The sequence below is a fragment of the Delphinus delphis genome, chromosome 17, assembly GCF_949987515.2.
Source record: "Delphinus delphis chromosome 17, mDelDel1.2, whole genome shotgun sequence".
Classification (NCBI taxonomy): domain Eukaryota; kingdom Metazoa; phylum Chordata; class Mammalia; order Artiodactyla; family Delphinidae; genus Delphinus; species Delphinus delphis.
Window position 1 is genome coordinate 39,128,133 of NC_082699.1, and position 14,787 is coordinate 39,142,919.

Consider the following 14,787-nt stretch of genomic DNA (forward strand, 5'->3'; position numbering starts at 1 on the left):
CAAAAACATATCCAAACAGTCTAACACAGAAAATTCTCCAGCAATGGGGAAACTAATTTATGGTGATAGAAACCAGAAAGTGGTCGCTGCCTCTACAGTTGGGAAATTGACTGGAAAGAGGCAGGAGAGAAGAATTTGTTCTATTGTCATACTGAGTGAAGTAAGTCAGAGAAAGACAAATACCATATGATATCACTTATATGTGGAATCTAAAAAGGGGGTACAAATGAACTTATCTACAAAACAGAAACAGAGTTACAGATGTAGAAAACAAACTTACCGTTACCAGGGGTAAGGCGGGGGTGGAGAGGGGGAGGAATAAATTGGGAGATTGGATCAACACATACACACTACTATATATAAGACAGATAACTAATAAGCACTTACTGTATAGCACAGGGAACTCTACTCAATACTCTGTAATGACCTATATGGGAAAAGAATCTAAAAAAGAGTGGATATATGTATATGTATAACTGATTCACTTTGCTGTACACCTGAAACTAACACAACATTGTAAATCAACTATACTCCAATACAAATTTTTAAAAAATAAATACAAGAATTTGTTCTGAGTGACAGGTACATGCGTATATACATTTAACAAAAATCATCACTGATCATTTAAGAGCTATACATTTTATTGCATGTAATTATAGTTCAACTTAAAAAAGATAAAACATAATAAAATAAGACAAAGAATAACAGCAGAATAGGTTGAAAGGCATGTATATGATATTCTATATAATGATATCTTTTAGTTTTGAAGCAAAAACACTAAAAGTTATCTATTAATTCAAAGTACACTTGACACTACAGACAAAATCTCCCCTTATTTCTGTCTTATTTTCTCTTTTCCCCTTGGCAGTTACAGTTAAAACATGAGCACTTCCTTGAGGAATACAGACCACCCTCATACTGAGCCCTAGTTCTTACTTCTCACCTAACTTGTACACTATATTTTCAATGGCTGAAGAGAGGGAAATCTCATTCCCCCATCACTGAAGAGCTATTCACTATGTCTTTTATCAGATACACACTTGACCCCGGGAAGCTATCAAAACAATATAATTTACAAAACAAAAACCAAATGATTACTTTATCTTTTAAAATACACCACCTACTTAATGGGACTTCCCTGGTGGCACAGTGGTTAAGAATCCACCTCCCAATGCAGGGGACACCGGTTTGATCTCTGGTCCAGGAAGATCTCACATGCCATGGAGCAACTAAGCCAGTGTGCCACAACTACTGAGCCTGCACTCTAGAGCCCGCAAGCCACAACTACTGAGCCCATGTGCCACAACCACTGAGCCCATGTGCCACAACTACTCACGCGCCTAGAGCCAATGCTCCGCAACGAGAAGCCCGTGCACTGCAATGAAGAGTAGTCCCCACTCACCACAACTAGAGAAAGCCTGTGTGCAGCAAAGATCCAATGCAGCCAAAAATAAATAAATAAATGAATTTACAAGATACACTTCACATCCACCAGGATGATAAGTATCAAATAGATAATAAAAAGTGTGGTGCAGACGTGGAGAAACTGGAATCCTCACACACTGCTGGTGGAATGTAAAATAGTACAGCCACTTTAGAAAACAGATTTGCAGTTCTTCAAAAGATTAGAGTTACCATATGACCCAGCAATTCCACTCCTAGGTATATGCTCAAGAGAGAGAAAAACACATCCACACAAAAAACTTGTACATGAATGTTTATACCAGGATTATTCATAATAGCCCAAAGGTAGAAACATCCCAAATATCCATTCAACTGACAAATGAATAAACAAATTGTGGTACATCACTACAATGTAATATTATTCAGCCATTAAAAGGATTAAAATACCGATACATGCTACAACATGTATAAACCTTGAAAACATTATGCTAAGTGAGAGAAGCCAGTCACCAAAGGACTACACATTACATGATTCCATTTATATGAAATGTCCAGAACAGGTAAATCTATACAGACAGAAAGTAATTTAGTTTAGTGGTTACTTAGGGCTGGGAGGTGAGGGTGAGTTGGGGTGGGGGTGGGGGGGCACATGGTGGGGGCGGGTTGAAAGCTAAAGAGTACAGGATTTCTTTTTTTTTTAAATAAATTTATTTATTTGTTTATTTATGGCTGTGTTGGTTCTTGTGCGCAGGCTTTTTCTAGTTGCGGCGAGCGGGGGCTACTCTTTGTTATGGTGCGCAGGCTTCTCATTGCAGTGGCTTCTCTTGTTACGGAGCACAGGCTCTAGGCGCAAGGTCTTCAGTAGTTGTGGCTCGTGGGCTCAGCAGTTGTGGCTCACAGGCTCTAGAGCGCAGGCTCAGTAGTTGTGGTGCATGGACTTAGCTGCTCCGCAGCATGTGGGATCTTCCTGGACCAGGGCTCGAACCCGTGTCCCCTGCATTGGCAGGTGGATTCTTTTTTTGTTTGTTTGTTTTGGTTTTGGTTTTTGCGGTACACGGGCCTCTCACTGTTGTGGCCTCTCCCGTTGCGGAGCACAGGCTCCAGACGCGCAGGCTCAGCGGTCATGGCTCACGGGTCCAGCCGCTCCGCGGCACGTGGGATCTTCCCGGACCGGGGCATGAACCCGTGTCCCCTGCATCGGCAGGCGGACTCTCAACCACTGCGCCACCAGGGAAGCCCTGGCAGGTGGATTCTTAACCACTGTGCCACCAGGGAAGTCCCCAGGATTTCTTTTTGAAGTGTTGAAAACATCTTACAATGGTAGTGATAGTTGCACATAACTGTGAATATACTACTAAAAATTATTAATTATATGTTTTATGTGGGTGAATTATATGGTATGTGAATTATAAATCAATAAAGTTGTTTCAAAACATGACATAACACCACACACTCACTAAATTGACTAAAATTTTTTAAACTGACTATATTAAGTGTTAACAAAGATGTAGAGTCAATTATAACTTAAAAAAAAAAAAAAGATGTTGAGCACCTAGAAATATCACACACTACCGGAAGGAATGTAAAGTAGTACAATCACTTTGGAAAACAGTTTGGCAGACTCCTAGAAAGTTAAACATACACCTCCTATAACCAGTCATTCCACTGGAAGGTATTTACCAAAGAGAAAACATATGACAAAAAAAAAAAAACTTGTACAACTTCAAGCCAGGTAAACCAATCTCCTGAAAGCCTGAAAAACCAGTCACTACTAGAATTCAGTTAATGCATATGTTCATCATTGGTATTCATGGATTTAGAAAGTGAATCTTGGCTCTCTCCAAACAATAAATTATCCTCAGAACCATCAAAGCTTTTTTCTAAGAAAACAAATGATTGATATGCAGCTGAAACAGCTGTGTTCAGAATGCTTGGCCCAATGACCTTTTATCAGTCCCTGAAAGGACTCTGGCTGCTATAATCCTGAATAGAACAGTCAAGCAGGCAAAGGACTTAAGTGCAGTGGCCCCAGTTTCCGGCTTTCCTCTCATAATGAGGGTGTTTGAACAAAGGGTAATTTTATATACTTCTTTGGGGGAAAACATGCTTCTAATATACCAGGAATTATGATGTAGAGTTTTTTAGCCTCCTCTTTTGATATATTATTGTGAATACATTTCCCATATCATTAAATTAAAAAGTAAAATGGTGTTTAATATCTGCATAATGATATTACCAATGATATTCCCACCAACGGAGAGGATCCACTTCACTACTATATATCAGCATAATATATTACCTTACCAATTTTTCTCTAACTGTAGTTATTTTTTGTTACAATTATCATACAGTAAAACTGACTTTTTCTCTTGGTGTACAGTTTTACAAATTTTAACACAGGTATAAATTTATTTACCCACTACCACAATCAGGATATAGAAGAGTTCTATCACTCCAAAAGTCTCCCTCAGGCTATTCCTTTTTAGTCAGACCCTAACCCTAATCAGTTACTAATCTGTTTTCTACCAATATAGTTTTGTCTTTTTGAGAATGTCGAATAAATGGAAATCATACAGTATACAACCTTTCAAGTTGGTTTCTCCCACTCAGCGTAATGTCTCTGAGATTCATCCCAAGTTGCTGCCTGTATCAAGTTTGTTCCTTATTATTGTACGGAATACTGACAGACAGTTGAAGTGTTTCTAGCTCTTAACTACCACAAATCAAGCTGCTATGAACATTTATGTACAGATTTTTGTGTAAACATTCATCTTTACCAATTTAATAGACAGAAATGGCATTTACTTAACATTATAATTTGAATTTCATTATTAGTGGTTTTTATATATATACATCTCTTCTTTGCTTGACTCCTCTAATTTCACACTATAAAGGATGCACCTAAAATAAGTTTCATTTCTTTAAACTGCATTTTCAATCTGATCTGAAAACCCTCAACATTCATTCATCCAACAACTTATAGACTGCCCAAAATGTACTCTAAACCCAAACTCTTATCTTATTACAAAATTTCAGTGAAGTCTATGAGTAGAAAACAGGCATTAAAGAGAACCTGAATTATAAGAAATTATGTCAAAATTAAAATATAAAACACTATTAAATTTTAGTATGTAAAAGGCTAACACTTAAAAAGTGTTGACTGTTGCTGGAAGAATCAAGAATCCATTTACATCTTCTTTAATATAAGGAATTCACTATACCTTCTATTGTAATAAAATTTTACATAACTTGTGGAATTTTAAATAAGTCCACGTCATTTAAACACTCCTCTCTATCCCTCCCCCCTAAAAAAAGAAAACTATTATGTTTTGGCAACATGTAGCATTTAACAGATTAAAATGTGCCAGGTTGAAATAAGCCCACTCACTAGAAATTATTAAACATCATTCTGTAACTCAATAAATGATTATGTTTTAGCAACAGGTCCAAAGGTTGATTCTTTTTATTTCTTAATGAGAATTAGTTTCTCATTAAGAGAAACTTAATGAGAGAAACAATGAGGGATAATTAGTGCATTATTTTAGGGGTAATAAAGAGCTCTTAAAAAGATCACTCTTGACTTCCCACTTGCTAAACTCCTTTCCCCATAATAAATCACAGAAAAAGGCCACAGCATGGAAAAATAAAGTTATTCTGTGATGCGTTATGTTCAGGGATAAACTAGAACACATGCATAAAAAGGGAACTTATACTGCCTGAAAAAGCTGCCTGCCCCCATGTTTCCACTTCAAGCACCCAAACACCCACTTAACTCCCTCCGTTTCTTCAAATTCCCAGTCACTCCTCAACTTCTCCAATCTGGCTTCCAGTCTGATCCTCCCCCAAAGCTGCCTGGTTAAAAGCCACTAAGGAGCTCTTTGTCAATAAATCCACAGGTTACTTTTTAGTCCTGACCACAGTTCTCAAAAAGCATTGGACAATGTTGACCACTTCTACCTTGAAATACTGAACTCCATTTTTATAGCTTCTAACACACTTCAAATTTTCCTCCTCCTTTGGTTGCTGTGTCTTAAACATCTTTGCCAGTTCTTACTTTTTTGTCTAACCTTTGTTTATTGGAGTTCTTCCTGAGTTCTAGGCCCTCCTCCCCTCACTGTGCACCACTTCTCCTTAAAATTAGCTCATCTACTCCCATGGGTTCAATACCTTCCCTGTACTAACTTAAAACTTTTTTCTAGCCCAGATCATGATTCTAGATCTGTAAGTATACCAGTATATCCATTGGATCCACATGAATGTCTCATAAACATCTCCAACTCACCAGGTCCACCTCTCTTCTCTCCAAAAACTGCTCCTCCTTCAGTTTTCCCATTTCTCAGTGAAAGTACTACCACCCTTATTCAAGCCAAAAATTGGAAATCATCCACAACATTCTTCATTTTCTCAGTTCCAGAGCCAATCAACCACAAAACCCAGATGATTCTATCCCCTCCATGGTTCTCAAAGCTGTGTACTGTTTGCCTTCTGCATTATCTCTACTCTTTCCAAGTCATCATCTCTGGTCTGGACTACTGTACCATTATTGTTGGGTCTTCCAAACAGTTCTGTTGAAGTCTTCTCTTGCCACCTCTACTCCCTAAAGCCATTTTCCATACTTACTATATCTATTTTTAAATGTAAATCTGATCATGCATTTGTCTTAAAGATATTGAAGAAAACACTACTTCCAGCCAAAGGGCCTTCTACCTCTCTTCCTCCAACACACTGATCTAAATTAACTTCTACTCAGCTTTCCATAGTTTAAATTTCCCTGACTGCCAAACTACGTCAAGTTGCGTTATTATCTCAGCATTAACTCAGCAATTAATTATGTGACAAATGATTTAATGTAAACCTTCCCCACTAAACTATAAAGTGTTGAGAGGAGGGTCTCTTTTGATCTTGGGCATCATCATATTCCCATAACAACAGGTAGTTTTCAAAACTGCCATTTTGATTCTAGGCACATTTTTCCTTCATGATTATAAAAATATTAAATGAAAGCAGAATTACCTCATTAGAGAAATGCAAATCAAAATTACAAATCAAAACTCACACCGATCAGAATGGCCAGCATCAAAAAATCTACAAACAATAAATGCTGGAGAGGGTGTGGAGAAAAGGGAACCCTCTTGCACTGTTGGTGGGAATGTAAATTGATACAGCCACTATGGAGAACAGTATGGAGGTTCCTTAAAAAACTAAAAATAGAACTACCATACGATCCAGCAATCCCACTACTGGGCATATATCCTGAGAAAACCATAATTCAAAAAGAGTCATGTATCAGAATATTTACTGCAGCTCTATTTACGATAGCCAGGACATGGAAGCAACCTAAGTGTCCACTGACAGATGAATGGATGAAGAAGATATGGCACATATATATAATGGAATATTACTCAGCCATAAAAAGAAATTGAGTTATTTGTAGTGAGGTGGATGGACCGAGAGTCTGTCATACAGATTGAAGTAAGTCAGAAAGAGAAAAATAAATACTATATGCTAACACATACATATGGAATCTAAAAAATAAAAGTGGTTCTGATGAACCTAGGGGCAGGACAGGAATAAAGATGCAGACGTAGAAAATGGACTTGAGGACATGGGGGGGGGGAAGGGTAAGCTGGGACGAAGTGAGAGAGTAGCATTGACACACACACTACCAAATGTAAAATAGATAGCTAAAAAAAAAAAAAAAATAGCTAGCTAGTGGGAAGCAGCTGCATAGCACAGGGAGATCAGCTCGGTGCTTTGTGACCACCTAGAGGGGTGAGATAGTGAGGGTGGGAGGGAGATGCAAGAGGGAAGGGGATATGGGGATATATGTATGCATATAGCTGATTCACTTTGTTATACAGCAGAAACTAACACAACATTGTAAAGCAATTATACTCCAATAAAGATGGTAAAAAATTAATTTTTTTACTTAATTAATTTTAAAATTAATCTTCATTGAGAAAGTAGCCTGAGAAATTAACTTTGAACCCAGCTGCATTATTGTACATACTGTACAGTCAGGATTATTTTCCAAGTAAATGTTATTACAAAGATTTGATTCATCGGTCACTTCTTTATATATAGTATTTTCCTGATTATAGCTTTTGCCAACATGAATTTTCTTTTATAACTATAATTTCTACCAAATACAGTTTTGCTAAATCATATTTTGCCTAAATATTATGAAGACTGTATTACTCCATTAGTTTTTAGTCAAAAAAAAGTTACCAGTTTTTAGGTAAGTTAGTTGTCATGTGTTAGTTTTGTTGTTTCACGAACCTTGATTTTTCCAGATAAAGTTTTGAGGGTTTTAGCATTAACGAAAAAGATGAGATGCTTTGATCAGTTTTTTAATTCTAAAAAAATCTGTGATGTGCAATTTTGGACAATTTCAATTAGTTTCCTTTTTACACTATTTCTACCAGTAGCAGTCTCTGTACACTAAATAAAAGACTGACAGGGCTTCCCTGGTGGCGCAGTGGTTGAGAGTCCACCTTGCCGATGCAGGGGACACGGGTTCGTGCCCCGGTCTGGGAAGATCCCACATGCTGCGGAGCGGCTGGGCCCGTGAGCCATGGCCGCTGAGCCTGCGCATCCGGAGCCTGTGCTCTGCAACGGGAGAGGCCCCAACAGTGAGAGGCCCGCGTACGGCAAAAAAAAAAAAAAAAAAAAAAAAAAAAAACTGACAATATCTTTCTGCGTTTTTCAAATTTGTTCCCATTTTTTACTTGGTTATCTAACAGAAAAGTGAAATTCTTCAGGATTGCTGTTAAAGAGGGGATAAAAAGCGTGTCTTCATCAAAAATGGCTGGGAAAAACATTCCTAGAGTCAAATATCCTGTTATATTTTCAGGAGCTGACTGTTATGCTGTTATGTCCAAACTTTCCCCTGCAAAAGAAAAAAAAAAGCTGACTAGAACAAAAGACAGTAGTTAAATTCTAAGAATCCAGAATTTCTTTTAATCACTTTGAAATACCATAAGATTCTCAGAATTAGATATATCCTTTCTTTTGCAGAACAGAAGAAAGATAAAAGCATGAACTCGGAAGCCAAGACTGGTTGAGTATGAATCTTGAGTCTGTCCCTTACTAGCTATGTGACCCTGGACAAGTTACTCACCCCTCTGCCAGTTTATGAATTGCCAAATGAATGTAATACTAATACCTACCTCACAGACTTGCTGCAACCATATTTCATCTAATTAGCTAATATATATAAGATACTTAGAACAGTACTTGCCATGCAGTAAGTGCTCTCTAAATGTTAACTACCATTATCATCATCATCTTGCGCTAGTCCCTTCCCATTTAGCCCCATTTTAAATGTAGGCTATAGGGCAGGGAAGGGGGAGGGTGAATGACTGCAAAAAAGTCGAATGAAGATAACTGGGAATTAAACATATATGGAACATAACTGCCTTCATCTAGACTATTTGTGATGTATAAAATAATGACTAATTTGCTATATCCCAGACTAACCATCACTAACAATTCCACTCTACCTGTAATTTTTGTTTCTGAACTTGGTTCTGATCTATTTCCCCCTTGACCCTGTAATTTACTTCCCAAATAAACACCAAAAATGGTCTTCATAAACAAGAGGCTTGAATGCCTACAGCAAGATTCACAAGGTAAGAGTGCTTAAAACCATGCTTTGATAAAAGAGGAAGGGGGAGACACTGTCATTTTAATATTAATAGTGGACATTATCATCTTTTTTTTTTTTGCGGTACACAGGCCTCTCACTGCTGTGGCCTCTCCCGTTGTGGAGCACAGGCTCCAGACAGGCAGGCTCAGCGGCCATGGCTCACAGGCTCAGCCGCTCCGCAGCATGTGGGATCCTCCCGGACCGGGGCATGAACCCGTGTCCCCTGCATCGGCAGGCGGACCCTCAACCACTGTGCCACCAGGGAAGCCCGGACATTATCATCTTAATGAATGAGTCCTAAGCATAGTAACTCTAGGGTTGCATGGTTTAATTATGCATTCCATAAACCCAAGCCTTTAATATTCTTTTTTTTTAACAATTCTAAATACACACACTGTTTTCAACGGAGCAAATAAAATTTAAAATCTCATATATCATCAAATTCAATAAAAAAATGTAAATACTCTTGCAGACTGTATTTTTTGAGTTTCAAAATTACCAAAAGCTACCAGAACTTTTAATATGCATTAACATATAACTGCAATATAAATATAAGATTTAAAACATAGTTTTTATTACACTAAAAAATATACAAACATTAATATACAAATTACTTCAAACTGCTAATCATCCAGTTTTCTTTAACAAAACAGAATGAAGGTCAACTAAGTACAAGTATCATTACGTACAAAATAAACCTAGAAGTTATTTCTTTGCATTAAAGATCATTTTCAGAATGATACTTCATGAGCATGGCAGGGACTATATATACATTTTATCATATTTCTCAGTACTTCATGTCAAAGCATATATGCAATAAGTGGCAAAAAGTGCTAAAATAGAAAAAAAATCAGTAAAACTATAATATTCCCAGATATCTAAACTATCTGCCCAGCATTTTAAATTCATTTAAATATCAAAAAAAGTTATTCATCAATTTCAATTCTGACATTCCAATCAATGAACACGCAAAGCTTTATTTAAAAAAATAGTAATCCATACACTATGGAGGGAAGTGTAAAATGGTACAATCACTTTGAGAAAAGGTCTGGCAGTTTCTTAAAAAGTTAAACATATATCTTCCTTAATCCAGCATTAAGTCCATAACACATTTATACAATAATATACATAACAGCCAAAATCCGGAAATAGCCCAGAAGTCCGTCAAAAGATAATGGATAAACAAACTGTGGTATATTTATAAAATGGATACTACTCAGCCACAAAAAACAATGAACTACTGATTAGAGGATGGATGAATATTAAAAACATTAAGACGGGTGAAAAAAACAGAAACAAAGGATCTATACTATATATGATCTCAATTATACTGTGTCATAGAACAAGCAAAACTTATCTGTTTTTTTAGAAATTAGTGTTTTTTTAAAAACAGTGGTTGCCTGAGGTACCAGGGTATTGGTTAGGAAAGGGCAGGAGAGAACTTTCTGGGGTGATAACTTTTAAAATCTTGATGGGGGTTTAAGCTACACAGATGTAGTCATTTGTCAAAACTCATCAAATGGTGCATTTAAGATTTGTGCATTTCACTGTTTGTAAATCTTACCTAAAAAATCATAAACACACAAATAAATATTGAACTCCAGTTCATAATACTCATGCTGAAGTGTTTATGGGTAAAGTATTCTAATTCTGCAACTTGTTTTAAAATAAGTTTTCTTAAAAAATAAAAAATGTATGGATGGATAGACAGATAAACATGTGATAAAGCAAATACAGCAAAACATTAATTGTAGAATGTAGGTGGTAGACATATGAATGTTTACTATAAATTTTTTCGTTTCTATACATCTGAAGGATTTCTTAATCTTTGTAACAGAGGTGAATTCACACTCATGAAAGATCTACTAACAAAGTGTAAGTCTAATGATACATCCATTTTAGTTTAAATTGTTTGGGCTAACTTGGGTGGTATTTTTATTTATTTATTTACTTTGCTTTCTACTATTTACAAAGGAATTGAAAACTAAAAATAAATTATATAAATTCACATTATAGCTGCTACTTTTAATGAAACAACTTTAAGAAGATACATTAAAAAATACGGAACCAATTTCTCAAAATTATATACAAGATCTAGCATGACTGCTAATGTTTAATTAGGTTGCATATTTTAAGAATTTACTCTTTTGTATTTGTTAAGTACTGCAACCATATTTCATCTAATTATTTTTAACTACTTACAATCAAAGTCACCATCAAATATTTAATTGATTTTGAGAATTTGTGAATCTTAACATTTGAAAAAAATAAATATATTATGAAATTTAGACATGGTACATTTGGCATCTATTATATCACCTAAAGAAATATATTTCAATTATGCCTCATCAAAAAAATTTACCTCTATAGTACTGAATTCTTTGTTTCATGGCACACACAAAGAGTAGTACAATGTATTACCATGTATTTAAAAGAACATGTATTAACAACACATTTAACCACTATCATCTACAGTATATATTAATTACAATTTACCACACTTAATTATTTAAACATATCTATTTAAAACTTGACATTACTTTAAAAGAAGGCACATGGAAAATAATTCATATTTCAAACATTTTCATGTAAGTAAAGAGGCAATAGGGTAGAGTGAATCTTTCAAAAATAAAATAACACCAAGTTGATGTCGCATTATACAAAAAAGGAAAATATTTAATTTGAATATTTTAAGAAATCTGGCATTTGTTAGAAATGAAAGAGCTTCATTAACTTTTTCAGAATGTCACTATAAATCATACCTAGGTTTATAAAATCATAACTTGTAAAAAAACAAACATCCATTTAAGTTCAAATGGATAAGAAAAGACAAGAAGGTGGCAAGAATAACTAGGTACTATCTAAATTTCTAATATATTGGATGAAATAGTATTTCTACAGAACCAAGTCTACGTTTTAAAAATAAAAACACTCTTTCCTATGTTTTTCCAGCATTACATTTCGTAAGTAAACTCACAGCCCCAAACAGTTCTCTATAGTAGGATGTCTGGTGGCTTCAATTGTATTCCATTGGTACTAATAGAATTTGCCCTTATATATTCCCCTTAGTGAAACTTGTCCTCAGCAAAAACTGCTAATGTAAGTTGGTAAGTAGTCAAAAACTCAAAAAAGTCTCAATATAGAAAGAAAAAGAAAAAAGCTTTAGCTCATAATTTCCCTAAGATACTCTGCAAGATAATAATAAACAGCCTCTAAAAAGAGTTCAGTCATCAAACAAGTCTTCTTTACACAGAAATTCCCATAAACTATACTATGCTAATTATAATTGCATAGGTGGGGAGATGGAGCAATGAAAATGGAGCAGAACCACATTCACTTTAATTTTTGCAGATTAAAATTAAACAAGATTGACTCAGAAAAACTGCTGCAGTAAACTCACTGCAATGAGTGTAATTCTGTTGTTTAAAAATATGTAAAATAAGGTTTTTATTCTACTCGGTCCCTACATGCTAACAAGTCTGTCACATGACATAAGCAACGAAACAACAATCTTGAACACTGCTGGAGAAAAATAGACTGTAGCAGACTATGTTTACACTATTTTCTGGGCAGCAAAAAAATTTTCAAGGGCAATTTTATATAGTATACATTTTTAGCTTCCACACTTATATTAGAATCTAACCACCAAAAAAGATGTATATTGCACTTTTCTGAACACATAACTTGGCTAAAAACATTTCACAGAATTAATGTTCCACAGAACACACCTGGAAAACTGATTTAGCTGTACAAAGTCAGCATTCAAATTGAACATTCATTAACAATTCTGAGTAGTACCATGCTAAGATTATAACATGAATTACATTTTGTATGGTAATTTGCTTTCAATCATTTCAAAAAGTTAAAGCTTACTACCTTAAAGATTTACTGGAATAATATTGTAAAAACATTACCTCAAATAAGAATTATAAGATTCATTAGACTGAAAGAAAAGTCAAAGCACAGATTAAAGATGAAATTGTCAAAAGGATATATCATACATTCAAGGTATTTTTATAATAAAATACTTAACTCTAACAGCAGATACAAAACACCAATGAAATTAAGCAGTCAACAAGCTAAAACAGTACTGTAAGAGTCCGTTTTATTTTTATTCTTTCTATTCCTATAGCCATAACCTAAATTTCAGATTTAATTTCCCCTCACTACAATGCCCACCCTGAAATGCTGCTATTATGACATTAAATCAGAGCTCTAGTCATATGTCCCTAGTCAAAAGCCTTCCATGGCTTGCCATTATATATTCACTTTCGATTCCTTAAAAACAGCATTTAATGTAATCCATAATGTGGCACCAACCAGCTTCCAACTTCCAAACTGATATCCCTCAATTTACCTTCACCCACTCTTCAACAAAAATTTCTGAAAATCTAATATGATTTAGGCACCATGTTAGGTTTCAAAATACTCTATTCCAGTGGTTCTTTGAGTGGTTTTTTAGCTTGCATCAGAATCTCTAGAGAACTTATTAAAACAGATTGCTGTACTCTACCCCTCAAGTTGCTGATCCGAAAGGAATGGATTTACATATCTCACAAGTTCTCAAGAGATGCTGATGCTGCTGGTCAGGGTCTACTCTTGGTGAACCACTGCTCTACACCACAGGCCATGAGCCGAAAGCCCACTGGCTGAATGAGGCCCATTCACATGTTTCGTCTATTTATTATTTTAAATAATTTTAATTATTTGCAAATGTTTTACAAATAAAAATTTCTCATAAAAATGCAGATTTCTGGCTCATTTCTGCATGTAAAAATTCTGCTGGAGCTCAAGGGTAGCTACACCAGTTAGTCAAGGTATATGTCCTTGTCCAGATTATCACAGCCCTAATTGGCCCTATGCTCACTTAAAATCACTTAAAAATCACCTGGCTTAGCACTGTATTTGTGCTTATACACTCTGACCCACTTTTTCTCATTCTCTATGCCTTTTTCATGCTGCTCACTCTGGCATAAACATCCTTTCTCCCCAATACGGCTGAAATCCTACCTACCCCATTCTAAAGCTTGGCTTGAATATCCTTCCTCAACACAGTCCCAGCAAAAATAGAAATCCTTAAGTAATAAACATATTAAAGATTTAACATAAATGTCTATGTGTGCTTTAAGAATCAAGGTTTTATTTCCACAAATACTAAAATAGCAATATTTACAAAAACATAAAAGACTATAGATATCATAAATTATAAACATATAATTTTTGCTATTTTTATTCTAAATAAAATTTTAATTTTGTTCATTAAAGTTTTTACTGTGATTTTACTGTGAAAGAAATCTTTTTCAGACTAAGACATTGCAAATGAATTGACGTATTAAATCTTGTAGTCAAAATATATAACAGCTCCAATAGAATATCTTATTTTGCTGGACAAAAAAAGGAGGAGGAGGAAGGGGGTAATTGACACAATTCCCCTGATTTCATAACCCACCAATTTTTAAAAGCAATTTTAATGAAATAAATGTTTCTAATTTTTTAACATGTAGGATATTTTTGTGGATTTTTACTTCTGTGGAATGGCAGGGGGAAAAAAATTACAGAGAAACAAAAACTGAGTGCTGGTCATTGCTCTGCCATAAAGAGCTTTGTTACATCAAGTAAATCATTGAGTTCTCCCTGGACCTCGGTTTCATTACCTCAAAACTGAGGTGGGAAAAAGTGTTCTCCAAATACCTTCCATCCCTAAAATCCTAGGACTTACTCTGTCAAAGAATGAA

At 35.3% G+C, this 14,787-nt stretch overlaps 1 protein-coding gene across 2 annotated transcripts in view; it reads right to left on the bottom strand.

Annotated features, from left to right (window-relative positions):
• Positions 1 to 14,787, bottom strand: part of RAD54B (RAD54 homolog B) — a 95,010-nt gene that overhangs the window by 37,473 nt on the left and 42,750 nt on the right. The window lies entirely within an intron of this gene.